At 45.7% G+C, this 27,465-nt stretch overlaps 1 protein-coding gene across 1 annotated transcript in view; it reads right to left on the bottom strand.

Moving 5' to 3' along the window:
• FUT9 (fucosyltransferase 9) overlaps positions 1–26,955 on the bottom strand; it is a 184,589-nt gene extending 157,634 nt beyond the window's left edge. Inside the window, exon 1 of the mRNA XM_056566144.1 lies at positions 26,817–26,955. The gene's annotated coding sequence lies outside the window, so the exon portion shown is untranslated. The remainder of the gene's footprint in view (positions 1–26,816) is intronic.
• Positions 26,956–27,465: the final 510 nt, after the last annotated feature.

Below are 27,465 nucleotides of genomic sequence, written 5' to 3'. Positions count from 1 at the left end.
CGGGTCAAAACGGACCAGGAACACCCCAAGCCACCAAGGTCATCAAGTCAATTAGTAGGAGAAGGGGGAAGGATACAGTCAGGTCAGCTATGGGGGAGGGGTGCAAGGATACTTATTGCAAGGGTGCGTTATAGGGGAGGGTGTTTAGAGGGCTATGATGGTGAAGCGGCTAGGTATATTTGAGCATATGTCATAGAGGACGTGAAGGCCATCCAAGGTGACCAAGTCAGGGCGAACCTATGTATCTGTTTTGGAGATTCAGCCAGTAGTTCCTCCATTCTATGTAGGTGAGATAATTCTTGGAGCCAAGATGAGATAGTAGGAGCAGTATGTGATTTCCACAGTATCGGTATTACTGTCCTGGCCGCCAAGAGCATGAAGTTGATTAGGCGTAAGGAGGGACCAGGTATCCCTGCGGGCAATATTGAGAACAGTAGGGGTTCAGGCCTGCACTGGAGATCCACCGATGTAATGTGGGTTATGAGGGAGAGAATTCTAGACCAGAAGGTTAATAGTATGGGGCACGTCACCCAGATGTGGAGCATAGTGCCTTTTGCGCTAGAGCATCTCCAGCACAGGTCCAAGGTCCCCGGGTAGATTGTGGCCAGCAGAGCTGGCACCCGATACCACCTTGAGAGGATCTTAAAATTGATTTCCTGGGCTTTGCAGGAGATTGACGTGGAAAGGCAACGGGTCAAAGCGATCTTCCAATCCATTTCTGAAATTGGTTGGCCTATCTCCTTCTCCCAACTCCCTCTAAAGGGTAAGGGTGAGGGGGAGAGTGTTTTCAAAACTAGTGGGTAGAGGACACTGATGGTGCGAGGTAAAGGGGTAGATAGGAGACATAATGTCTCAAACTGAGAGAGGCTTCTATGGAGGTTGAGGGTGAGTTTGTTCGAAGTGTAGAAATGTTTGAGCTGTGTGTATTGGAAAATATGTATAGGGGACGGGGGGGGGGTATTCCCTAGGATGTCAGCAAGGGGTTTGATTGACGTGTCTGAGAGGAGGGATCGGAACGTAACATTGTCTCTACTGTGTAATCCCAGGAAGGATGAGCAAGATTGGGCCGGGGGGAAGACAGGGTTGTTAAATAGGGGCATGAGTGGGCCATCTCGAGGGAAAAAGGCTCGCCTTGAGGTGTAAAGGGATCTGGTGAGGTATATTGAAGATAGGACTGGTGGAAGCAAGTCTGCTGGATGGGGACGCGGGGGCCCACGAGGACTCCACAGGAACGCTTTCAAGTCACACCCTATTGTTTTGGACTCAAGCGCAATCCATTGTTTATCAGTGGGGTGATGATAACAATCTAGGATCCGTGTCAGGATAGTCGCCAGATAATAGGAGTGTAAGTCAGTCAGCCCACCCTCGTGTTTCCATTTGAACAATGTGTGTCTGGTTATCCTGGGATGTTTGTGCGCCCAAATGAAGCTGGATTGCGTGGCTGCGAGAGCTCTGGAAAAGTGGCGAGGAAGAATCACTGGTAAGCAGGAAAAAAGGTAGAGAAGCCTGGGTAGAATGTTCATTTTATATATGTTAATTCTGCCCAACCAGGAGAAGCCTTTCCTCTCCCACTTTGCAAGATCTGCACGGATCGCCTGGAGTAGTGGGGGGTAATTAAGTCGGAAGGTATGAGACAAGTTAGACGGGACCTGTACACCTAGATAGGTTATGGAGGTAGATTGCCATTTGAACGGGTATGAGGATTTGAGAGATTGTACAACATTGGGAGGAAACGTGATATTCAAGGCTTCGCATTTCAACATGTTTAATTTATAATTGCTACAGGAGGAGAAGCTTTTGATCGCGGCCAGCAGGGAGGGGAGGGAGATGAGCGGGGAAGAGAGGTAAAGTAGTAGGTCATCGGCAAACGCAGCACATTTACTATGGGACGTAGGCAAGGAGAGGCCCCTCACATCTGGGTTCCGTCGGATATCCACAAGGAGGTGTTCCATACAGAGGATATACAGGAGTGGAGAGAGAGGGCATCCTTGTCTCGTGCCATTGCATATGTCAAAAGGAGCCGATAGTTGCCCGTTGATCCTAACTTGGGCTTGGGGACGTGTATATAGAGCCCCTATACGGGAGAGCATGCAAGGTCCCAGACCTATCTGGGTCAGGGATGAGTTCATAAAGTCTCAGTCCACCCGGTCAAAGGCTTTCTCCGCATCCAAAGACAGGAGGAATAGGGGTATATTCCATTTACGTGCACTTTGGATGACAGAGAACGTTCGGAGGGTGTTGTCTCTAGCCTCTCGACCTCTAATGAATCCCACTTGATCCGGGTGGACTAGGAGCTTCATATATGGGGTCAGTCTATCAGCCAGCAATTTCGCATACAGTTTAGTATCTGAGTTTAGGAGCGAGATGGGTCGATAGCTTGTGCAAAGCATGGGATCTTTCCCTTCTTTGGGGATGACTGTAATAAATGCTTTTAGAAAGGACGGGGGGGGGGGGGGAGGGGTAGAGGCCGAGATGGAGTTAAAGGCATCAAGTAGAGGGGTGGCAAGTTGTTCTCCAAGGAGCTTATAAAATTTGGCTGAATAGCCGTCTGGGCCGGGGCTTTTACCAGTTGGCGAGATATATTTATTATAAAATACATAAGCAGTTGCTTGGACTTTTAGTCTTTCTACAATGTGTCCTTTTTTAAAGGCCTGCAGGACCTACACCCTTTTTTAAAGATTTATGGCCATAGGAGTCAGAGGCACCAAGAAATTTATTACAACTGCAGGACCAGTTGGGTTGACCTTTCTTTTCTTATTTGTATTTCATAACACAACAATGCCATAACTTACCATAGCAACATTATAATTCTACCTGGAACTTTTTCAACATTTGGCAAACTTTATCCCAATGTATTAAATGTCGACCAAGTAATAACTGCTCCCACTTTATTCTACTACAAATTCTTTGTTAGTATAGATTTTATGTCCACATTCTAAATATTTCATCATCTCTCATAGATTGAATGGCATTTTTGTTGCATATACTAAGTAATTCCAAATTCTCCACCTTTTCAATGTCCCACAGTTTACAATTTTCTGGGATTTTTGTCTCCCCCCCCTTCAAGTTTAGAACTTCTTTATCCAATTCCAACATTTAAATAACATTTTATTTATAAGAAAACCAAGGAGGTCCTCATCGTTTCCTTATTCCAATTCCAAAACATCCCATAAATTCTGTCTTTTATGATATTATTTTTGATAGTCGGTGCCATAAATGTAGAGTCCTGTCCCTAACAACAGCAAGCCATCCTGGACTGCCTCCTGAAAGAACCATGTTTGGGCTGAGGTAGTCTCTGGATATACTGCTATATACAGTATAAAGGTGTAACAGATTTTCAAACAGCATGAGCCATTGTAAAAAATCTGACACATTCTTAAACTGTCTAGTCTAAGTGTCAAATCATGCAGGAATAGAGTGCAGCCCGGAAATGGCCCACTCCCTGTGTCCCTGCCTACTTGCGTACCTGCCTACTACAAAAACTGACAAAAGTCAGGAACAGCTGGAGGCACACAAAACTAACAGAAAAAACCTAAACACACACACACACACACACACACACTGAATATGAAGTCAACGAGCTGCGTCAAAGCCAGGAGGGAATGGAGTACAATAACAGAGAACCAAGGAGTAGTCAAAAGCCAAGCCAATAAATCACAGAACCAGATCAGACAATATAAGCTAGCAGGAGGACTCTAATAGGCTGCAAACTGAACCACACCAAGAAGCGCAGAGGCGTAGTCCCAGCAAGATAAACAAACTCTCATGGCAGATTAATCCTACGGGTTCTGACATTAAGTTTACACTATTTAAAGGGGTATTCCAGGAAAAAATGTATATATATATATATATATATATATATATATATATATATCTCAACTGGCTCCAGAAAGTTAACAGATTTGTAAATTACTTCCATTAAAAAATCGTAATCCTTTCAGTACTTATGAGATTCTGAAGTTAAGGTTGTTCTTTTCTGTCTAAGTGCTCTCTGATGACACGTGTCTCGGGAACCGCCCAATTTAGAAGAGGCTTGCTATGGGGAATTGCTTCTAAACTGGGCGGTTCCCGAGACACGTGTCATCAGAGAGCACTTAGACAGAAAAGAACAACCTCAAATTCAGAAGCTCATAAGTACTGAAAGGATTAAGATTTTTTAATAGAAGTAATTTACAAATCTGTTTAACTTTCTGGAGCCAGTTGATATATATATATATATATATATATATATATATATATATATATATATAAAAAGTTTTTCCTGGATAACCTCTTTAAGAATTAGACAGTTTTTGATTATCTCCCATAGAATTCCCTTCTTTTCCATCTGGTTTCTTTGACACAGGACATAACCTTAGCAGCTCCTGAGTGTAACCCTGTCAGTGTTCTGACTGTAGACCGCCACAAAGCAGAACTAAACTCACAAGCCACAACCAGAACTGTTATTTCATAAACTCAGAGGTGATGATAAAATATAAAGAACTTTTCTTTAAACATAATGTAGTCAATTAATTCTACATAAAGGCACCTTCATCAGCCTATATGCTAAGGGTGGGTTTGGGGAACTGGAGAGATGCCGGATTCTGAGCTATAGAGAAGCAGGACCCCTGGTAGTTTCATAAGTATTAGCACCAAAAGAATGCATTTATTATAGGGTATACGAGTAAGCTAGGGTTTGGAAAATCCATTTAGGCTCTAAACCCTGGCAGATGGTGCTTTTAGTAAAGATGTCACTGTGCCACTTGTCTTGTTCCACAGGAGCTAAGTCAAAATGGCCTGTGTCGCTCCATCGCAGCAGGAGAAAGAGAAGAGTTATTTTTATATTATTGTCTGGAAATAAAGGCCCTATTCAATATATGAATGTCAGTGTAATATGCTAATTTAACAGTCATTTGGTTGGTCTAACAGAGCTAAGGTCAATGTAGTATAATAAAGTAGTAATGCACAAGGGGACTGCAGTTTAGACTAGCACTATGTATAATAACACAGTTTGCCAAAAGCTGCTCAGTTGGTGATAGTACCATGCACCCTAATTCTTTGCATGGCATATATTTAAAAGGGGTTACTATGCATTACAAATTTTTACATGGTGCACTATCCACTGCAAATATTTCCATGGCCCACTATTGCAGCACTTAGGGCGGCTAAATGTGGCACTATTTATAGAGGATGCTATTCTCAGGGAGCAGCACTGTGTAAAACAGTAAGGTTTTTAGGGGGCGCTGTATGTGGTACTGTTATATTCAGGGAGCTTAGTGTACGCCATCATGAGAGGTTTGTCTTATTATGCAGGGTGGGGATATGTAAAAATGAAGAGCCGAAGACACCTGGAAAGCAAACTCTGACAGATAAGTAGTAGATGGAAGAAGCTGTCATTCCAGTCTAAACCTGATGGAGAAGAAAAAGGGGAAGAACTCCATTCGGAGAAGATATTACTTATGAGACACTGGATGTAAATGCTTATTCTGCCTCTGACTGTATCTGATCAGTACTATAGGGATTTACAAGGTCTGCACTATAGAAATGGGTACTAGTGCTTTAGTTTGTAAAGCAATAGCTCCCAAAATACCATTTCCATTGACATACTAGAAAGTGTCATTTCACATGGGTAAAACTTATATAGGAGGGGTTAACTGGACTCTGACAATGATCTCTGAGCTTAAAACATACCTTTACTTTCCAAAAATGTTAAAAACCTACATTGTTTTGTTTTGTGAACCCCTCAGAGTGGTGACAACGTGATTTTTTGTCTCTCACTACAGTTACTAAGACCCTGAGATCCTCCTCCTTTGTGCACAGCTATTTCCCCTTCTCTTTATTTCAGGGGAGCGGACCAGGGCTTGGCTGTTTGCCAGTAGTATATTTTTGGACATAATAATGCAAAATTCATAAAGATAGAGTTGCTCATGTGAGCCCTTTTGCAGATGACAACAAGTGTCCATTTAAAGGGGTACTCCAGCACTAAGACATCTTATCGCCTATCCAAAGAATCTGCCCCCACATCGCTTCTATATACATATACGCCTGCAGCCCTATGTATGAAAAGTATTTTATCAACAGCATGGGGCTGGCCGGCTGCTGACAGAATACTTTTCACATATAGCGCTGCTGGAGCATATGTATATAGAAGTGCTGTGGGAGCAGATAACGCTATATGTCTGCCCCCCCCCCCCCCGAGCACATCTATATACACATGCCGCCACAGCGCTATGACTGAAAAGTATTGTAACAGCAGCATCGGGCAGGCGGGCTGCTGCTAGAATGCTTTTCACATAGAGCGCTGCGGGGGGCACATTATACATGCGCTGCGGGGGGTATATATTTATAAATGCACTGGCGGGGGGCATATCTTTATTAATTCACTGCGGGGGGGAACATTATACATGCGCTGCAGGTGGAATATATTTATAAATATATTTATAAATGCGCTTTTTATTAATGTGGGAGGCATATTATAAATGCGCTGGTGCTTTCAATATAGATATGGCCCCTCTGCCACTCACAATGTTCATTTTAAAAACACCGCAGGGAGCCCAGAATGGCTCCTAAGTACCGGCCATTCAGGAATCCCCGCGGGGGATTTAAAAATGAAAGTTAAAACTCGATACATCACAGGGGAGCAGAGTAGTAGTAGTAGTCCTGGCTGCGGAAGTCTGTAGGTTGCTGACTTTTCATACTAACGGATGAAAAACTGATGCAAAAGGATGCCACAGAATGTCATCCGTTTGCATCTGTTTGCCTCTGTTAGTAGCATGGTCCGTTTAGGAGGCAGTGACGGGAGAAGAGCGGGACGGAAGTAAGCGGCTGTGTGAACCTAGCCTTAGAGGTACCACTATTATATAGAACTGTAACTTTGTTGTAAAATGGTGTGAAGCTCAGGACGTTGCTGCTATACACTGACTGCACTGACTAGACAGTATGATGGTAATATATAGTGAGGCAAAAAAGTATTTAGTCAGCCACCAATTGTGCAAGTTCTCTCACTGAAAAATAGGTATACCTCAACTATGAGAGACATAATGAGAAAAAAAATCCATAAAATCACAATGTATGATTTTTAAAGAATTAATTAGCAAATTATGGTGGAAAATAAGTATTTGGTCACCTACAAACAAGCAAGATTTCTGGCTCTCACAGACCTGTAACTTCTTCTTTAAGAGTCTCCTCTGTCCTCCACTCGTTACCTGTATTAATGGCACCTGTTTGAACTTGTTAGCAGTATAAAAGACACAACCTCAAACAGTCACACTCCAAACTCCACTATGGCCAAGACCAAAGAGCTGTCGAGGGACACCAGAAACAAAATTGTAGACCTGCACCAGGCTGGGAAGAGTGAATCTGTAATAGGCAAGCAGCTTGGTGTGAAGAAATAAACTGTGGGAGCAATTATTAGAAAATGGAAGACATACAAGACCACTGATAATTTCCCTAGATCTGGGGCTCCACGCAAGATCTCGACCCGTGGTATCAAAATGATCACAAGAACGGTGAGCAAAAATCCCACAACCACACAGGGGGACCTAGTGAATGCCCTGCAGAGAGCTGGGACCAAAGTAACAAAGGCTACCATCAGTAACCCACTACGCCGCCAGGGACTCAAATCATGCAGTGCCAGACGTGTCCCCCTGCTTATGCCAGTACATGTCCAGGCCCGTCTAAAGTTTGCTAGAGAGTATTTGGATGATCCAGAAGAGGATTGGGAGAACGTCATATGGTCAGATGAAACCAAAGTAGAACTTTTTGGTAAAAAACTTGTCGTGTTTGGAGGAGAAAGAATGCCGAGTTGCATCCAAAGCATGGGGGTGGAAACATCATGCTTTGGGGCTGTTCTTCTGCTAAGGGACCACGACAACTGATCCGTGTAAAGGAAAGAATGAATGGTGCCATGTATCGTGAGATTTTATGTGAAAATCTTCTTCCATCAGCAAGGGCATTGGAGATGAAACGTGGCTGGGTCTTTCAGCATGGCAATGATCCCAAACACACCGCACAGGCAAGGAAGGAGTGGCTTCATAAGAAGTATTTCAAGGTCCTGGAGTGGCCTTGCCTGTCTCCAGATCTCAACCCCATAGAAAACCTTTGGAGGGAGTTGAAAGTCTCTGTTACCCAGCGACAGCCCCAAAACATCCCTGCTCTAGAGGAGATCTGTATGGAGGAATTGGCCAAAATACCAGCAACAGTGTGTGAAATCCTTGTGAACACTTACAGAAAACATTTGACCTCTTGCCAACAAAGGGTTTATAACAAAGTATTTGTCACGATGCCGGCTGGCAGGTAGTGGATCCTCTGTGCCAGAGAGGGATTGGCGTGGACCGTGCTAGTGGACCGGTTCTAAGCCACTACTGGTTTTCACCAGAGCCCGCCGCAAAGCGGGATGGTCTTGCTGCGGCGGTAGTGACCAGGTCGTATCCACTAGCAACGGCTCACCTCTCTGGCTGCTGAAGATAGGCGCGGTACAAGGGAGTAGGCAGAAGCAAGGTCGGACGTAGCAGAAGGTCGGGGCAGGCAGCAAGGATCGTAGTCAGGGGCAACGGCAGAAGGTCTGGAAACACAGGCAAGGAACACACAAGGAACGCTTTCACTGGCACTAAGGCAACAAGATCCGGCAAGGGAGTGCAAGGGAAGTGAGGTAATATAGGGAAGTGCACAGGTGATTACCCTAATTGGAACCACTGCGCCAATCAGCGGCGCAGTGGCCCTTTAAATCGCAGAGACCCGGCGCGCGCGCGCCCTAGGGAGCGGGGCCGCGCGCGCCGGGACAGAACAGACGGGGAGCGAGTCAGGTAGGGGAGCCGGGGTGCGCATCGCGAGCGGGCGCTACCCGCATCGCGAATCGCATCCCGGCTGGCAGCGGGATCGCAGCGCCCCGGGTCAGAGGACGTGACCGGAGCGCTGCAGCGGAGAGAGTGAAGCGAGCGCTCCGGGGAGGAGCGGGGACCCGGAGCGCTCGGCGTAACAGTACCCCCCCCCTTGGGTCTCCCCCTCTTCTTGGAGCCTGAGAACCTGAGGAGCAGACTTTTGTCAAGGATGTTGTCCTCAGGTTCCCAGGATCTCTCTTCAGGACCACAACCCTCCCAGTCTACTAAAAAAAAATTTTTCCCTCTGACCTTTTTGGCAGCCAAAATTTCCTTGACCGAGAAGACGTCCGAGGAGCCGGAAACAGGAGTGGGAGGAACAGATTTGGGAGAAAAACGGTTGAGGATGAGTGGTTTGAGAAGAGAGACGTGAAAGGCATTAGGGATACGAAGAGAAGGAGGAAGAAGAAGTTTATAAGAGACAGGATTAATTTGACACAAAATTTTGAAAGGACCAAGATAGCGTGGTCCCAACTTGTAGCTAGGGACACGGAAGCAGACATATTTAGCGGAGAGCCATACCTTGTCTCCAGGGGAAAAAACGGGGGGAGCTCTTCTTTTCTTATCCGCGAACCTCTTCATGCGTGAAGAAGCCTGTAAGAGAGAATTTTGGGTCTCTCTCCATATAATGGAAAGGTCACGAGAAATTTCATCCACAGCGGGCAGACCAGAGGGCAAGGGGGTAGGGAGGGGGGGAAGAGGGTGACGGCCGTACACCACGAAAAATGGGGATTTGGAGGAAGATTCAGAGACCCTGAAGTTATACGAGAATTCGGCCCATGGAAGGAGATCTGCCCAGTCATCCTGGCGGGAGGAAACAAAATGTCGCAAATAATCACCCAAGATCTGGTTAATTCTTTCTACTTGTCCATTGGACTGGGGATGATATGCAGAGGAAAAATTTAATTTAATCTTGAGTTGTTTACAGAGAGCCCTCCAGAATTTAGACACGAATTGGACACCTCTATCCGAGACAATCTGCGTAGGCAACCCGTGAAGACGAAAAATGTGTACAAAAAATTGTTTAGCCAACTGAGGCGCAGAAGGAAGACCAGGAAGAGGGATGAAATGTGCCATTTTGGAGAATCGATCAACGACCACCCAAATAACAGTGTTGCCACGGGAAGGGGGTAAATCAGTAATAAAATCCATACCAATCAGAGACCAAGGCTGTTCGGGGACAGGCAGAGGATGAAGAAAACCAGCGGGCTTCTGGCGAGGAGTCTTATCCCGGGCACAGATAGTGCAGGCTCGCACAAAGTCCCCAACATCCGTCTCCAGAGTCGGCCACCAATAGAAGCGGGAGATGAGTTGCACAGATTTCTTGATGCCCGCATGACCTGCGAGATGGGAGGAGTGACCCCATTTGAGGATTCCGAGGCGTTGGCGTGGAGAAACAAAGGTCTTCCCTGGAGGAGTCTGCCTGATGGAGGCAGGAGAAGTGGAGATCAGGCAGTCAGGTGGAATGATGTGTTGCGGAGGGAGATCAACTTCTGAGGCATCCGAGGAACGAGAGAGAGCATCGGCCCTAATGTTCTTATCGGCAGGACGAAAGTGAATCTCAAAATTAAATCGGGCAAAGAACAGAGACCACCGGGCCTGGCGAGGATTCAGCCGTTGGGCAGACTGGAGGTAGGAGAGGTTCTTGTGGTCGGTGTAGATAATAACAGGAGAACTTGATCCCTCCAGCAGATGCCTCCATTCCTCAAGTGCTAATTTAATGGCTAGAAGCTCTCGATCCCCGATGGAGTAGTTCCTCTCCGCTGGAGAGAAGGTCCTAGAGAAAAAACCACAAGTGACAGCATGCCCGGAAGAATTTTTTTGTAGAAGAACAGCTCCAGCTCCCACTGAGGAGGCATCAACCTCCAATAGGAAGGGTTTGGAAGGGTCAGGTCTGGAGAGGACGGGAGCCGAAGAAAAGGCAGACTTGAGTCGTTTAAAGGCGTCTTCTGCTTGAGGAGGCCAGGACTTGGGATCAGCACTTTTTTTGGTTAAAGCCACGATAGGAGCCACAATGGTAGAAAAATGTGGAATAAATTGCCTGTAATAATTGGCGAACCCCAAAAAGCGTTGGATAGCACGGAGTCCGGAGGGGCGTGGCCAATCTAAGACGGCAGAGAGTTTGTCTGGATCCATCTGTAGTCCCTGGCCAGAGACCAAATATCCTAGAAAAGGAAGAGATTGGCATTCAAACAGACATTTCTCAATTTTGGCATAGAGTTGGTTGTCACGAAGTCTCTGAAGAACCATACGGACATGCTGGCGGTGTTCTTCTAGATTGGCAGAAAAAATTAGGATATCGTCCAGATATACTACAACACAGGAGTATAACAGATCACGAAAAATTTCATTGACAAAGTCTTGGAAGACGGCAGGGGCGTTGCACAGTCCAAAGGGCATGACCAGATACTCAAAGTGTCCATCTCTGGTGTTAAATGCCGTTTTCCACTCGTCCCCCTCTCTGATGCGGATGAGGTTATAGGCGCCTCTTAAGTCCAATTTAGTGAAGATGTGGGCACCTTGGAGGCGATCAAAGAGTTCAGAGATGAGGGGTAAGGGGTAGCGGTTCTTAACCGTGATTTTATTAAGACCGCGGTAGTCAATGCAAGGACGTAGGGAGCCATCTTTTTTGGACACAAAGAAAAATCCGGCTCCGGCAGGAGAGGAGGATTTACGGATAAAGCCCTTCTTTAGATTCTCCTGGACGTATTCGGACATGGCAAGAGTCTCTGGGGCAGAGAGAGGATAAATTCTGCCCCGGGGTGGAGTAGTGCCCGGGAGGAGGTCGATAGGGCAATCATAAGGCCTGTGAGGAGGTAGTGTCTCAGCTTGTTTTTTGCAGAAAACATCCGCGAAGTCCATATAGGCCTTAGGGAGACCGGTTACTGGAGGAACCACAGAGTTACGGCAAGGGTTACTGGGAACCGGTTTTAGACAGTTCTTGGAACAAGAGGACCCCCAACTCTTGATCTCCCCAGTGGACCAATCCAGGGTAGGGGAATGAAGTTGAAGCCAGGGAAGTCCAAGGAGAATTTCCGAGGTGCAATTGGGGAGGACCAAAAGTTCAATCCTCTCATGATGAGATCCGATGCTCATAAGAAGGGGCTCCGTGCGGAAACGTATGGTACAGTCCAATCTTTCATTATTTACACAATTGATGTAGAGGGGTCTGGCGAGACTGGTCACCGGGATGTTGAACCTGTTGACGAGAGAGGCCAAAATAAAATTTCCTGCAGATCCAGAGTCCAAGAAGGCCACAGCAGGGAAGGAGAAGGCAGAGGCAGACATCCGCACAGGCACAGTAAGACGTGGAGAAGCAGAGTAGACATCAAGGACTGTCTCACCTTTGTGCGGAGTCAGCGTACGTCTTTCCAGGCGGGGAGGACGGATAGGACAATCCCTCAGGAAGTGTTCGGTACTAGCACAGTACAGGCAGAGGTTCTCCATACGGCGTCGTGTCCTCTCTTGAGGAGTCAGGCGAGACCGGTCGACCTGCATAGCCTCCACGGCGGGAGGCACAGGAACAGATTGCAGGGGACCAGAGGAGAGAGGAGCCGAGGAGACGAAACGCCTCGTGCGAACAGAGTCCATATCTTGGCGGAGTTCCTGGCGCCTTTCAGAAAAACGCATGTCAATGCGAGTGGCTAGGTGAATGAGTTCATGTAGATTAGCAGGGATTTCTCGTGCGGCCAGAACATCTTTAATGTTGCTGGATAGGCCTTTTTTGAAGGTCGCGCAGAGGGCCTCATTATTCCAGGACAATTCTGAAGCAAGTGTACGGAATTGTACGGCATACTCGCCAACGGAAGAATTACCCTGGACCAGGTTCAACAGGGCAGTCTCAGCAGAAGAGGCTCGGGCAGGTTCCTCAAAGACACTTCGGATTTCCGAGAAGAAGGAGTGTACAGAGGCAGTGACGGGGTCATTGCGGTCCCAGAGCGGTGTGGCCCATGACAGGGCTTTTCCGGACAGAAGACTGACTACGAAAGCCACCTTAGACCTTTCAGTGGGAAACAGGTCCGACATCATCTCCAGATGCAGGGAACATTGGGAAAGAAAGCCACGGCAAAACTTAGAGTCCCCATCAAATTTATCCGGCAAGGATAAGCGTATCCCAGGAGCGGCCACTCGCTGCGGAGGAGGTGCAGGAGCTGGCGGAGGAGATGACTGCTGAAGCTGTGGTAGTAACTGTTGTAGCATAACGGTCAGTTGAGACAGCTGTTGGCCTTGTTGCGCTATCTGTTGTGACTGCTGGGCGACCACCGTGGTGAGGTCAGCGACAACTGGCAGAGGAACTTCAGCGGGATCCATGGCCGGATCTACTGTCACGATGCCGGCTGGCAGGTAGTGGATCCTCTGTGCCAGAGAGGGATTGGCGTGGACCGTGCTAGTGGACCGGTTCTAAGCCACTACTGGTTTTCACCAGAGCCCGCCGCAAAGCGGGATGGTCTTGCTGCGGCGGTAGTGACCAGGTCGTATCCACTAGCAACGGCTCACCTCTCTGGCTGCTGAAGATAGGCGCGGTACAAGGGAGTAGGCAGAAGCAAGGTCGGACGTAGCAGAAGGTCGGGGCAGGCAGCAAGGATCGTAGTCAGGGGCAACGGCAGAAGGTCTGGAAACACAGGCAAGGAACACACAAGGAACGCTTTCACTGGCACTAAGGCAACAAGATCCGGCAAGGGAGTGCAAGGGAAGTGAGGTAATATAGGGAAGTGCACAGGTGATTACCCTAATTGGAACCACTGCGCCAATCAGCGGCGCAGTGGCCCTTTAAATCGCAGAGACCCGGCGCGCGCGCGCCCTAGGGAGCGGGGCCGCGCGCGCCGGGACAGAACAGACGGGGAGCGAGTCAGGTAGGGGAGCCGGGGTGCGCATCGCGAGCGGGCGCTACCCGCATCGCGAATCGCATCCCGGCTGGCAGCGGGATCGCAGCGCCCCGGGTCAGAGGACGTGACCGGAGCGCTGCAGCGGAGAGAGTGAAGCGAGCGCTCCGGGGAGGAGCGGGGACCCGGAGCGCTCGGCGTAACAGTATTGAGATGAACTTTTGTAATTGACTAAATACTTATGTTCCACCATAATTTGCAAATAAATTCTTTAAAAATCAGACAATGTGATTTTAGGGATTTTTTTTTCTCATTATGTCTCTCATAGTTGAGGTATACCTATGATGAAAATGACAGGCCTCTCTCATCTTTTTAAGTGGGAGAACTTGCACAATTGGTGGCTGACTAAATACCCTTTCCCAAGGGAAGTGCCCTAAAATATAGCTTTTAATGATACATGATAAAACTACACCAATATCAATATGTGTGACCCATTAAAAAGTTATAAAACAATATAGGTATCTAAGGAGTGCAACCCAACGTGTTTCCACTGTATATGACAGTTTCCTCAGGGGAATAGCATCGGTACAATGACCACTGCCCACTCAAAAGTATGTTACAGTGGTCAGAGTCAATTGTTGGTGTACAGAACTAGCTAGATTTAGATGAGCCTCAGTCGGTGGGCCTTCTCATCCAAACAGGTAGTAATGTAACTGACAACATGGTGAGATTCATAACATTATGTTGAACTGAGTTAAAGAAGTTCACATATACTTATTGCTCAAAATAGTGTATTCACAATAGAATAAATTTTGCCTATACCGGACTGCTTGGTATCCCACGATGACCTAGGAATAAAGGACAGCAAAAATAGGTACAATTGCTTCTAGTTCAACCAATATGTGAGGCTGATTTAGTAAATTCATAGTGTCTAACTGCCGTCACCTGGGAAGCGTTTAGATGTCCAGGTAGGTGGAGCAATGAGCGCTACCTTCAATGGTAGGGAGCCACACTACTGGCTACTGGCCCCAGTATAGGATTAAGTTCCCCACATGAGACTAGTCCATGTGTTAGTACCTCACATTCGGATCATTAAGCCAAAGATAACGATAATTAAATATATTTTTACAATAAAAAAATGTGAGTAATTGTTAGAGTAGAATCTATGTCTCTTTAATATCTCTGACTATAAATACTATTTCTTGTGAACAATAAATTAGGAACCATCTTGATACCAGCCAGTGTCTGTGTCAGTTGTTTGTTCCTCCAATATATATTGTACACTGCATCTCTACCTGCGAACCAAGGGCTCATTCAAGGGCTCATTCAACACAGTACTTATCAGCTGCTGTATAATACAAAGATAGTTCTTTTCTTTTTGAATTTCTTTTTCCTCTTGTCCACGGTGCTCTCTACTGACACCTCTGTCAATGTCAGGAACTGTCCAGAGCAGGAACAATTCCCCATAGCAAACCTATCCTGCTCTGGACAGTTCCTGACATAAACAGAGGTGTCAGCAGAGAGCACTGTAGTCAGACAGAAAGGAAATTCAAAAAGAAAATAACTTCCTATGTGTTATACAGCAGCTGATAAGTACTGGAAAAATTTATATTTTTAAATAGAAGTAATTTTAAAACCTGTTTAACTTTCTGGCACCAGTTGATTTAAGAAAAAAATGTTTTCCACTGGAGTGCCCCTTTAATGCAGTGTAAACCAAGCCTGATTATAGTTACCAACACTTGAATAGGTGCCAGAAAGTTACTGTATAGCCGCAGCCTACGTGCACTACTGCCAACTACAACTGCCACTTATTAGTTAAAATGGGAAACTTACACTATAGGAAATCTGTGTACAGACCCTGCATACAACTGGGTCAACGTGGACTGATAATCTGGAAGTCAAAGAAGCTTTTAACATGAAAAATATGAGCCATATGTGAGAACTATTGCTTTGTTGAAACACACACAGTGGGGGATATTTATCAAAGTTGTCTATGTCCCGCATCAATATAGACCAAACTACAGAGGGTTAGTCTGGTCTATTGTGCGCCTAATTTATGAAATGGCGCACAGCTCTTGATAAATTCTGTGCACAGACTGCATGATCTATGCTTTAGTCTATATTTAAACCTGCTCCAACATGGTCTGACATTTCGGCGTACTTTCAGCCTATGCGACTTGTCGCTGAAAAGTCGCTTTTGATAAATTCAGCACCAATGCATTTTTCAATGCATTTCCGTCTAAAATAGACTTGCATGCATCATGTTCTAAAAATCCTCTAGAGCAAAAGTCGCAGAAAAGTCGCACATATTTAGACTGCGACTTTCTGTGCGAAAAATTTAGACAAGAAAAACCAGTCTAAATCCTTTGATAAATCTCCCCCAGTAAGTATAAATGATACCTTCTTTCCGCTGAACGTTTGATAAATGAAACAATGATTTCAATGACAGCGCTTCCCAGTGTGTTTTAATAATATCATCTTAAATAAATTTGGTGGCACTTTACCTACAAAGGAACAGATTTTGACTGAACTGAGAAGGCAAAGGTTTCCTATAAAAAGTGATCATTTTAGGCCAGGTAGGTGCGTTCACACGTGCAGATTTTATTCTGCAGATTTGCTTCAGCAGATTTTACCATCCATTAAGTCAATGGGCAGCAAAATCCGCAGCAGCAAATCTGCTGCAGATCTGCAGCAAGAATACGAACGTGTGAATAAGGGTACGTTCAGACGATAGGTAAAATACACTGCTAATCCACCGCTGAAGGACCGCTACAGGGTGCCTTTAGATGTGCCTGCTCAGAGCAGCAATACGCTGCTACGAGCAGATGCACTGCAATGTGCGATTCGACACGCGCATGCGCAGTATACTCACACATCGTGGCAGCTCTTGGCCTAGCTCATGGAGCAGGGGGAGCGGCCGCAATGTGTGCGAGTACACGGCACATGCGCGGGACTCGCACATCGCTTCAGTGTGTCAGCATATTGCCGCTACGAGCAGGCACATCTAAAGGCACCCTGTAGCAGTCTATCAGCGGCGGATCCAAAGCGTAAAATATGCTGTGGATCTGCTCATTTGAACGTACCCTAAGGGTATGCCCCTACTGGGTGGATATGCTGAGGATTTTCAGCAGAAGAAAATCTGCAGCAAATACATTGCTTCTTTTTTTTCTCGTTTCAGGCCATGTTCAAATTGCCGAATTTTCGAGCACAATCCAACAGACAAATTCAGTTCCGAAATTCAGTTCCCAAGTCCAACTTGATAGGGGATAATGTGTTTTCAGCTGAGTACCCCTTTAAGGGTGGTGCTATGTGCTGGGTGAGGTGTCCTAAAATACTTGTCTGACGTGCTGTATATATGGGATTATATTCCTGCTTGCTACTTTGCGAATACCATGTGGCTGTTTTGCTAGCTCCTTTGTGTATCACCCTGTCTTCCCATTTTTTTCTACTCTCTATTCAGTATACTGTATAATATATCACTTTTTCTTTTTGGGCATCAGTTTTTCCTTGGTATGTTGTAATGTATATTGGTTTTCCTGAAGTGTACACAGGTTGTCTGTATAATTGCCAGTACTAAAGTGTTGTAGATATACTTTTATTTACTTTTTCTCCTTATTACAGTATATATACACTTCCATTTACTTGTACAGTAGTACCTATGTAGTTTGTTTGTTGCTGCACCTTTTACTATGTTTTTATTGTATTTGTAGTACTTCACTAAAAATTGAAAAAAAATCTATCGTTTTGTGTTCTGGTGTGACTTTTTTTTTTTTGCAAACATTTCTAAAATTCTATTTTCACTTTGTCAATATGGGGTATTGTGTGCAGATTCACAACCTGATTTATTTATTTATTTATTTATTTTAAAGAACAAAGAGCAACATAACAAAATGTGAAAACATGAAAGGGTCTGAAAACCTTCTGAATGTATTGTACCCAAAATCTAGAAATGAAAAATAAAGGGTAATTTATTAACAACTGCAGCATACTGTAAGATCAAGATGATAGTAGTAAAAGCTGGTTGCCAAACTAAAGTGATTGATTGCCCAATATGACAGATAAATAAATTTGACCTTTGCCTTCCCCTACAAAACACTCTGCTACATGAAGATGTTCAGTAATGGCCACTGATATTTACTGTTCTGCCATCTATATATCCTGTATGTCAGGCAGCTATTCACATTGTCAGCCTGTAATTGGTTAAAAGGCATGTCAAAGATAACTGACAATCGTATTATGAATTTCTGCAATCGTACTTTTATAATGGAGTGGAACTTTACTGTATGAATTCTACAGAGGGGTAATGTGGCTGTGTGCTTGGATTTACAAAAGAAACTTTCACAAGAGGTTCATTGGATCCATGTTCTGGACGCAGTCAGCACTCCTGGTTTTAATAAAAAATGTACAACTTTAGTGTATGTTATTTTGTACTCAATGTCATATGTTAAAAAAAAACCTTAAAGGGGTTATCCAGATTTAAAAAAAATAAAATAAAATAGTTGCAATAGTCTCAAATGTGTTTCAACAAAAAAATAACAACAGTTACTTATCTTTCCGATCCCATGCCGAACCCTTCTTCCCACTCGAGTTGGAACCTTGTGTAAGGGTCGTCACATGACTGCCGCAGCCAAGCAGTGGCCTTAGCAGTCACATGTCAACTGGCATACTGGCAAAAATATAGCATGTGTCCACAGAGGCCACTGATTGGCTGCGGAAGTCACATGACATAGGGTACCAACTAGAGACTGAATAGGGGATTATTGATAGGTTGGAGAGGAAAGTAGCTTTTGATTTGTTGTTTTAATGCACTTGAGTCCCTTTTACAACTTTTTTTTAAAACCTGAATACCCCTTTATTGATTGGATATACATGCGTTTACTGCAAATATTAAGGGCTTTATTCTGCAGTACCATATAAAAATGCAGTGCAGCAGAATAGCGGCTCATCGGAGGATCATGTAGTCACAGTGTCAGGTGTCACTTTTATTGCCAAGGTTTAGACATGAATGACTGTGTGTTGAGTTATGTTGAGAAGACACAACATTAAACACTGTTATACAGGCTGTGCACTTACTACTGTCACGATTCGGCAGGCTGGAGGTGGATCCTCTGTGTCAGAGAGGGATTGGCGTGGACCGTGTCGGTGGACCGGTTCTAAGTAGCTACTGGTTTTCACCAGAGCCCGCCGCAAAGCGGGATGGTCTTGCAGCGGCGGTAGCAACCAGGTCGTATCCACCGGCAACGGCTCAACCTCTCTGACTGCTGAGATAGGCATGGTACAAGGGATAAGGCAAGAGCAAGGTCGGACGTAGCAGAAGGTCAGGGCAGGCAGCAAGGATCGTAGTCAGGGGCAACGGCAGGAGGTCTGGAACACAGGCTAGGAACACTCAAGGAAAGGCTTTCTCTGGCACAAGGGCAACAAGATCCGGCAAGGGAGTGCAGGGGAAGTGAGGTATAAGTAGGGAGTGCACAGGTGGAAACTAATTAGGGAGATTGGACCAGGCACCATCATTGGTGCACTGGCCCTTTAAATTGCAGAGACCCGGCGCGCGCGCGCCCTAAGGAGCGGGGCCGCGCGCACAGGGACAACACAGACGGGGAACGGGTCAGGTACGGGGACCGAGATGCGCATCGCGAGCGGTCGCGTCCCGCATCGCGAATCGCATCCCGGCTGGGAGCAATATCGCAGCGCACCCGGTCAGCAGGTCTGACCGGAGCGCTGCGAATTAAAGAACGCTGCGAGCGCTTCGGGGAGGAGCGGGGACCCGGAGCGCTCAGCGTAACAGTACCCCCCCCTTGGGTCTCCCCCTCTTCTTGGAGCCTGAGAACCTGAGGATAAGACTTTTGTCCAGGATGTTGTCCTCAGGTTCCCAAGATCTCTCCTTTGAGCACTCAACTACAAAGGGTCCAAGATAACGTGGTCCCAGATTAAAACTGGGGACACGGAAGCGGATATACTTGGTGGAGAGCCACACAAAAACAGGAGGAGTTCTTCTTTTTTCTTTGGCAAGCTTCTTCACCCGGGATGAGGCTAGTATGAGGGATTTTAGAGTCTTTTTCCAGATGGTGGTGAAGCCCCGGGAAACCACATCAACAGCGGGCACACAAGAAGGCGTGGGGGTGGGGAGGGAGGGAAGAGGGTCAAGCTTGGCACGGGGGAGAGTGTTAACAGGACGGGGGCTGTGAGGAGGAGACACAGCATAGTCCAGATAGGCCTTGGGGAGACCAGGTAAAGGGGGAGACACAGAGGTTTGACTGACGGGACTGGGAGCAGACGTGAGGCATTTTCTGTGGCAAGAAGCACCCCAGCTCTTGATCTCCCCGGTGGTCCAGACAAGGGTAGAGGAGTGGCGTTGGAGCCATGGCAGACCGAGGAGGACTTAAGAGGAGCATTTGGGCAAAACAAAAAGTTCCATGCTCAAGAGCAGGGGTTCTGTGCGGTAACGCACAGTGCAGTATAGAAGTAATTCTTTCTTTTTGCGGCGAGTCCTCTCTTCAGGGGTCAGGCGAGACCGATCCACTTGCATAGCCTCCTCGGCGGGAGGCACAGGGGTGGATTGCAAAGGATATTGTGAGAGAGGTGCTCCGAGCGATGTGGCACATGGCAGGGCCTTTCCAGGCAGGAGACCACGGCAGAGTCTAGAGTCCCCATCAAATTTGTCCGGCAGGGACAAGCGGAGGTTAGGAGCGGCCGGTCGCTGCGGAGGAGTTGCAGGAGCCGGCGGAGGAGATGGTTGTTGCTGTTGCAGCTGCTGTGTCTGTGACTGAAGTTGCTGTATCTGCGGCAGCAGCTGCTGTATCTGTGACTGAAGTTGCTGTGTCACGGTGGTCAAGTATGACAGCTGGTGATTTCGTTGGGTGATCATTAGGGATTGCTGGGCAATCACCGTGGAAATGTCGGCAAGACTTGACAGCGGCACCTCAGCGGAATCCATGGCCGGATCTACTGTCACGGTTCGGCAGGCTGGAGGTGGATCCTCTGTGTCAGAGAGGGATTGGCGTGGACCGTGTCGGTGGACCGGTTCTAAGTAGCTACTGGTTTTCACCAGAGCCCGCCGCAAAGCGGGATGGTCTTGCAGCGGCGGTAGCAACCAGGTCGTATCCACCGGCAACGGCTCAACCTCTCTGACTGCTGAGATAGGCATGGTACAAGGGATAAGGCAAGAGCAAGGTCGGACGTAGCAGAAGGTCAGGGCAGGCAGCAAGGATCGTAGTCAGGGGCAACGGCAGGAGGTCTGGAACACAGGCTAGGAACACTCAAGGAAAGGCTTTCTCTGGCACAAGGGCAACAAGATCCGGCAAGGGAGTGCAGGGGAAGTGAGGTATAAGTAGGGAGTGCACAGGTGGAAACTAATTAGGGAGATTGGACCAGGCACCATCATTGGTGCACTGGCCCTTTAAATTGCAGAGACCCGGCGCGCGCGCCCTAAGGAGCGGGGCCGCGCGCACAGGGACAACACAGACGGGGAACGGGTCAGGTACGGGGACCGAGATGCGCATCGCGAGCGGGCGCGTCCCGCATCGCGAATCGCATCCCGGCTGGGAGCAATATCGCAGCGCACCCAGTCAGCAGGTCTGACCGGAGCGCTGCGAATTAAAGAACGCTGCGAGCGCTTCGGGGAGGAGCGGGGACCCGGAGCGCTCAGCGTAACAACTACTTTACATTGTAGCAGAGGGTCATTTCTACAGTGTTGTCACATGACAAGATATAATAAAATATTCTACAAAAATGTAAGGGTGTATTCACTTATGGGAGACCCTGTCAATTCTTTTCATTTACATTTAAATAATAATAATTATTTTTACTCTGCTACAATCTTAGAACCCTAGCATTATAAATAAATCCCAGCTAATAATAATTTAATATAAAAAAATAAAAATGGAATGGCATAAATAATGAAAAAGTTGTATCTCTCTGACCAGAATTGAAAATGGCCTAGTCATTGAGGCCCCAGTACCTGTGCTATTAAAGTTCATCTGCGGCCAAAAACAACTTATCCCCTATCTGATAAGTGTTTGATCGCGGATCGCGGGGGGTCCGAACGCTGGGACCCCCGCGATCTCCTGCATGGAGCTGCAGCTCTGTCATGGCTATCCCGTTCAGGGGGCATTCCGGCCGCAGTACGACGTTGCGGCCAACATGCCTCGTCCATGTAGTTCTATGGAGAGGTGGAGAGGCAGCGTTCGTGCCTAACCGCCTTTCCAATAGAACTGTATGGAGAGGGGGCAGGGGGGGGGGCATAGCCGGCCCCGTGCAGGAGATTGCGGGTGGGTCCCAGTGGTCGGACCCCACGATCAAACACTTATCCCTTATCCTGCGGATAGAGGATAAGTTGTTTTCTACTGCAGATGTCCTTTAAGGGGTTAAATAACATTAGATACTTAGGAGGCTTAAATATGTTATATACTGATTATAATGCATATTAAGAAACAAGAATTATGTTGGAAAATATTTTGATATTTTAAATGTGATATTGGATTGGACATGTGGTATCTAGAGAAGGGAGACAAGTGGCCACCAGACTCCAATGATGCCACTTATCTCCAGAAGAAAGAAGTAGAATGTATAGTGGATTTTTATTCCCTCTAAAGGTAGATGATAAGAGGTTTATCAGGACATATAATGCTATCCAAATCTACAGGATGGACAACCAAAAAACAGGTGAAGTAAATAACAGTTCTTGTTGATATGTTGAAAGCAGGAAAAATGGGCAAGCATACAGGTCTGAGCTGGTATGACACGGACCAAACTGTGATGTCTAGACAGGTCAAGGCATCTACAACAGCAAGTCTTGTGGTGTATCCCAGGGAAAACAATGGTAATTCCTATTAGTGGTCAAAGGTTGGGCAATTGGTGGACCATCAACAAGGTCATGCATGCCCAGAACTCATTGATCCACATGGGGAGTTAAGGATAGTCTGTCTGGTCCACACAGAAGAACTTGTATAGTACAAATAGCTGGCTATTAAATAAAGGTGCCAGAACACATAGGCCCTCATTTACTTAGAAAATCGGGTTGTAAGTCTATCTTGCTTTCTTACCCGATTGCTTTTTTCCCCTGGTATTTATTATTATGTCGCATCCTGTTTGTCGCACGTGCGTTTTTTTGGCTTGGTTTCCAACTCCTCTGAGTTGTAGGGAAAAAATCCACAAAAATTTAACAAATTGGGGTTGGAAACCTTTATAAATACGTGGGAAAGCTCAGAAATGTCGGGTTGCGCCCCTTTTTCGGGGTTGGGAGAATCCAACTGGGGTCCGTCGGGAAAAAATGTTGCATCGTGTCGCAGACTGGCGCACGATGCCTGCGACATGTTGAAGACAAAGATGCGACAAAAAAACCTGACAAAACGTCGGGGTTAGAATAGTAAATGAGGGCCATAGTGCATTATTGCTTGCTAAGCATAGGGCTGCATATTACACAATATTAGGCAGATGGCTTATGGCTGATACATAAATATAGCCAATTTAAATTAACTGAGTTATCTTAAAAAAGTGTCACAACCCCAAAGATTTTAGTGACAAATTGAGCTCTGCTACATGAAGATACACACTGACATTCATCTCTCCAGCACTTAGTTTCCTTTTTTATTTTTTGATTCTACAGATTTCAGTCTGTTTAATATTTAAAAATGTGTTCCTTTTTTTGGCAATAAAACCTCGATAGATACATAGATAGCCACAGACTGAACCCCACCAGTGTGTAAGCCACTAATACACAGGACCAGTCACCAGTGAATATTCTGATGCAGAAATTGATGTTGCTCACACAGAGCACAATGGAGACTTTATTTTGAAGCCAAAATAGAATATAAGCAGGTTGTAGCTAGAGAAACCATTAAGAATCACAGAATGGTAACTTCCCTCTGGACCCCAAGACATTCAAAGACTCAATTGTATCCTTTCTTTTTAATACAGTTGTAGGCGTAACATTCTTACAATCTGAAGAAATGATTCCTATTTCAGCACCTATTTAGATGGACAGCATGCAGCAATTGTACAACCTCAATAACAGAAGATTATAATCTGGAAAAGACTAACCATTAAATACATATAGGAAGGGAAAGAAACCTCATATTTCATGAAAAACAATCACCAAGCAATATAGTAAATAATATCCAAAGAGATAAGGTAGCAATAATATGGGTTAGGATGCAATACATCGAATACAGATAGTAAACCGAGTCTGCACTCACAAGACTTCATTGTCTTGCATGAAATGATCAATTCACATTTAGTAGCAATGAGTACCAATGGGGACAATAGGGTGACAACAAACACAACTAACAAAGGCGTCATTTACAAAAGGTCCAGAATCTCTAGAAGGAGAAGATAAAATTGTTGTATGGTTGGAAGTGGCAATAAGGTATCCTCTACTTTCTAAGCCTCCCTTTTCTGTGTATATAGTGCAGTCTTATACAGACATGGATGGAGCTCTTCAAGGACATTCCCTATAAGTTTGAGATACGGGGCATGTCCTAGGCAGAGCTCTGCTGTGTTTTATAGACTCACTGAACCATTTGTCTGCACTGACTGCTCATCTCACCCACACACATGGAAATATACCAATTTATGCTGTGCACAGAGACATAGGGTCTGCTCATTGCATGTAGGTATATAACACCATAACCCAAGTGATGTTTTAGGCTGTTATTATATTATTATTATGTTGCTTACATTTACCATTACCACAATATACAAGTACTACATTAATAAATGCCCAACTAGTATTTACCACTACTTCAAGATACGGGTACTATATGGTGGGGAAATTCATGAGTGCCTAGTATTTACCACTAGTACAAGATATAAGTACAATATTGGGGGGTAAATAATGGGCACCTAGTATTTGCCACCACTACAAGATGCAGGTACTAAAATAGGGGTAAAATATACACATCTAGTATTTACCACTACTACAAGATACGGGTACTATATGGTGGGGAAATTCATGAGTGTCTAGTATTTGCCACTAGTACAAGATACAAGTACTATATTGGGGGGTAAATAATGGGCACCTAGTTTTTGCCACTACTACAAGATGCAGGTACTACAATAGGGGTAAAATATACACATCTAGTATTTACCACTACTACAAGGTGCAAATACTATATTGGGGGGGGGGGGGGGTAATTCATGGACTCTTATTATTTTCCACCAGTAAAAGATACAAGTACTATATTGGGGGGAGGGGGGGGGGGTAATTCATTGGCACCTAGTATTCGCCACTACTACAAGATGCTGCTACTAAAATAGGGGTAATAAATATACATCTAGTATTTACCACTACTACACTGTGCAAGTACTACAATAGGGTAATAAATAAAATGAATAAACATTTAGTATTTGCCACTACTACAAGGTGAAAATACTATATTGGGGGTAATTCATGGGCTCTTAGTATTTACCACCAGTAAAAGATACAAGTACTATATTGGGGGGGGGGGGGATTCATTGGCACCTAGTATTTGCCACTACTACAAGATGCTGGTACTAAAATAGGGTAATAAATATACATTTAGTATTTGCCATTACTACAAGATGCAGGTACTACAATAGGGTAATAAATGGGCATCTATTATTTACCATTACTACAGGACACAAGTAACTATATGAGGGGGTGATATATAGGTGTCTAGTATTTGCCACTACTAGAAGATACAAGTAACTATATAGGGGGTAATATATGGGTGTCTAGTATTTGCCACTACTAGAAGATGCAAGTAACTATATGAGGGGGTGATATATGGGTGTCTAGTATTTACTACTACTAGAAGATGCAAGTAACTATATAGGGGGTAATATATGGGTGTCTAGTATTTACTACTACTAGAAGATGCAAGTAACTATATAGGGGGTAATATATGGGTGTCTAGTATTTGCCACTACTAGAAGATGCAAGTAACTATATAAGGGGGTAATATATAGGTGTCTAGTATTTACCACTACTAGAAGACGCAAGTAACTATATAAGGGGGTAATATATAGGTGTCTAGTATTTACCACTACTAGAAGACGCAAGTAACTATATCAGGGGGTAATAGATGGGTGTCTAGTATTTACCACTACTAGAAGATGCAAGTAACTATATAGGGGGTAATATATGGGTGTCTAGTATTTACCACTACTAGAAGATGCAAGTAACTATATAAGGGGGTAATATATAGGTGTCTAGTATTTACCACTACTAGAAGATGCAAGTAACTATATAAGGGGGTAATATATGGGTGTCCAGTATTTACCACTACTAGAAGATGCAAGTAACTATATAGGGGGTAATAGATGGGTGTCCAGTATTTACCACTACTAGAAGACGCAAGTAACTATATAAGGGGGTAATATATGGGTGTCTAGTATTTACCACTACTAGAAGATGCAAGTAACTATATCAGGGGGTAATAGATGGGTGTCCAGTATTTGCCACTACTAGAAGATGCAAGTAACTATATCAGGGGGTAATAGATGGACATCCTGATGCCACATATGAAACCAACCTAGTTTTTTACTCATACTACCTTCTATACCATGTCACCATAGGAGCATATAAGCAAATAAGATGTAAACTGGTCAAAGCTTTGCATAGCAACCTTTGGATGAATAGTAAAATAAAACAAGGAAAATCTTTTTTGAGGTAGATACAAGAGCAATAAAGAAAAAGTGACTCAACATAGAAAGGCAGTAAACATGGAGAGATGGGAAGTAGTTGGTGCCCATGATGACCAGAGAGTACATAACTGGGCACAGATCGATGCTGGGCACATGAACCTGCTCTGTGTCCACAAAAGATCAAGCTATGAGGACATCTCTTGTCCACAAACTAGAGCACCCAGCACCCCACTCTGAACAGGTGGGTCCACCTCTCCTGACCAGTCACCACCATCTGCCTCTGCAGAGGGGCTTCCATGGTCTACATATTAGAGGGTATATAGCCGGTTCCACGGCACATGCCATTTACATTGCTTTCCAGGTGCAGATGCCATTCACCAGCCCAGCCATACCCATGAGCCAACAGTAAGGTGCCAGTGATCATCACCCTTGCTAGTGCAGGGAGGTCTCACCATGCCCGAGGTGGCATTGCAGCCCTGTACATGAACATGGCATGGTCTACACCTGACATTGAGGACTGACACAGGGGGCTTACCGATGCCAGCTGTCTCCTTCTACAGGCTCTGCACGGCATCCGCGGGCTCCCAGCTCCCTGAGGTCGGTGCTGCCTCCATCTCTCCCTCATCCAGAAACCGAGAGGCTGCAGCCAGGACTGAACCGAGCAGACAGGACGGGGGAACCTGGAGGAGGGAGAAGGCGGGAGCGCGCTCTGACACGGCAACGGGGGCGCGCACCAGCTCTGGGGGGATGCACGGCTGTGGGGGCCGGGGCGCTGGGCTACAGAGGCTGGGCTAAAAGCTCTGTGCGCCAGGCAGGTAGCGGGTGTCTGTACCAATACCCTAGTGCCAGCCTGCCCCATGCATATACAGTGCGCAGCCTGCCAGGCAGATATACGGGTATGTGCAAGTGTGCCAGCCAGATATACAGTGCCTAATACGCATGCCAGCCTGTCCCTCTCAGATACAGCGTTTGTGTAGAGTCAGATATACCGTGTCTCTCTGAGGGTGCATAGTATGCCAGCAGGATTTAGGCGCATGGGTAGGAATGCCATACCTATCCTGATGTCCAGTATTTGGGTAAGGTAGTCTCTGTTTCTGATGAATAGCATAAGGGTACTCTGCCAGCCAGGTAAACAGTGCCAGTGTTAGGTACCTGCCTGCCTGTGAGGTATACAGTGCCAGTGT

The sequence above is a fragment of the Hyla sarda genome, chromosome 3 (assembly GCF_029499605.1).
Source record: "Hyla sarda isolate aHylSar1 chromosome 3, aHylSar1.hap1, whole genome shotgun sequence".
Taxonomy (NCBI): domain Eukaryota; kingdom Metazoa; phylum Chordata; class Amphibia; order Anura; family Hylidae; genus Hyla; species Hyla sarda.
The sequence above is the reverse complement of the archived record's forward strand: the minus strand, read 5'-3'. Positions and strand labels throughout refer to the sequence as shown.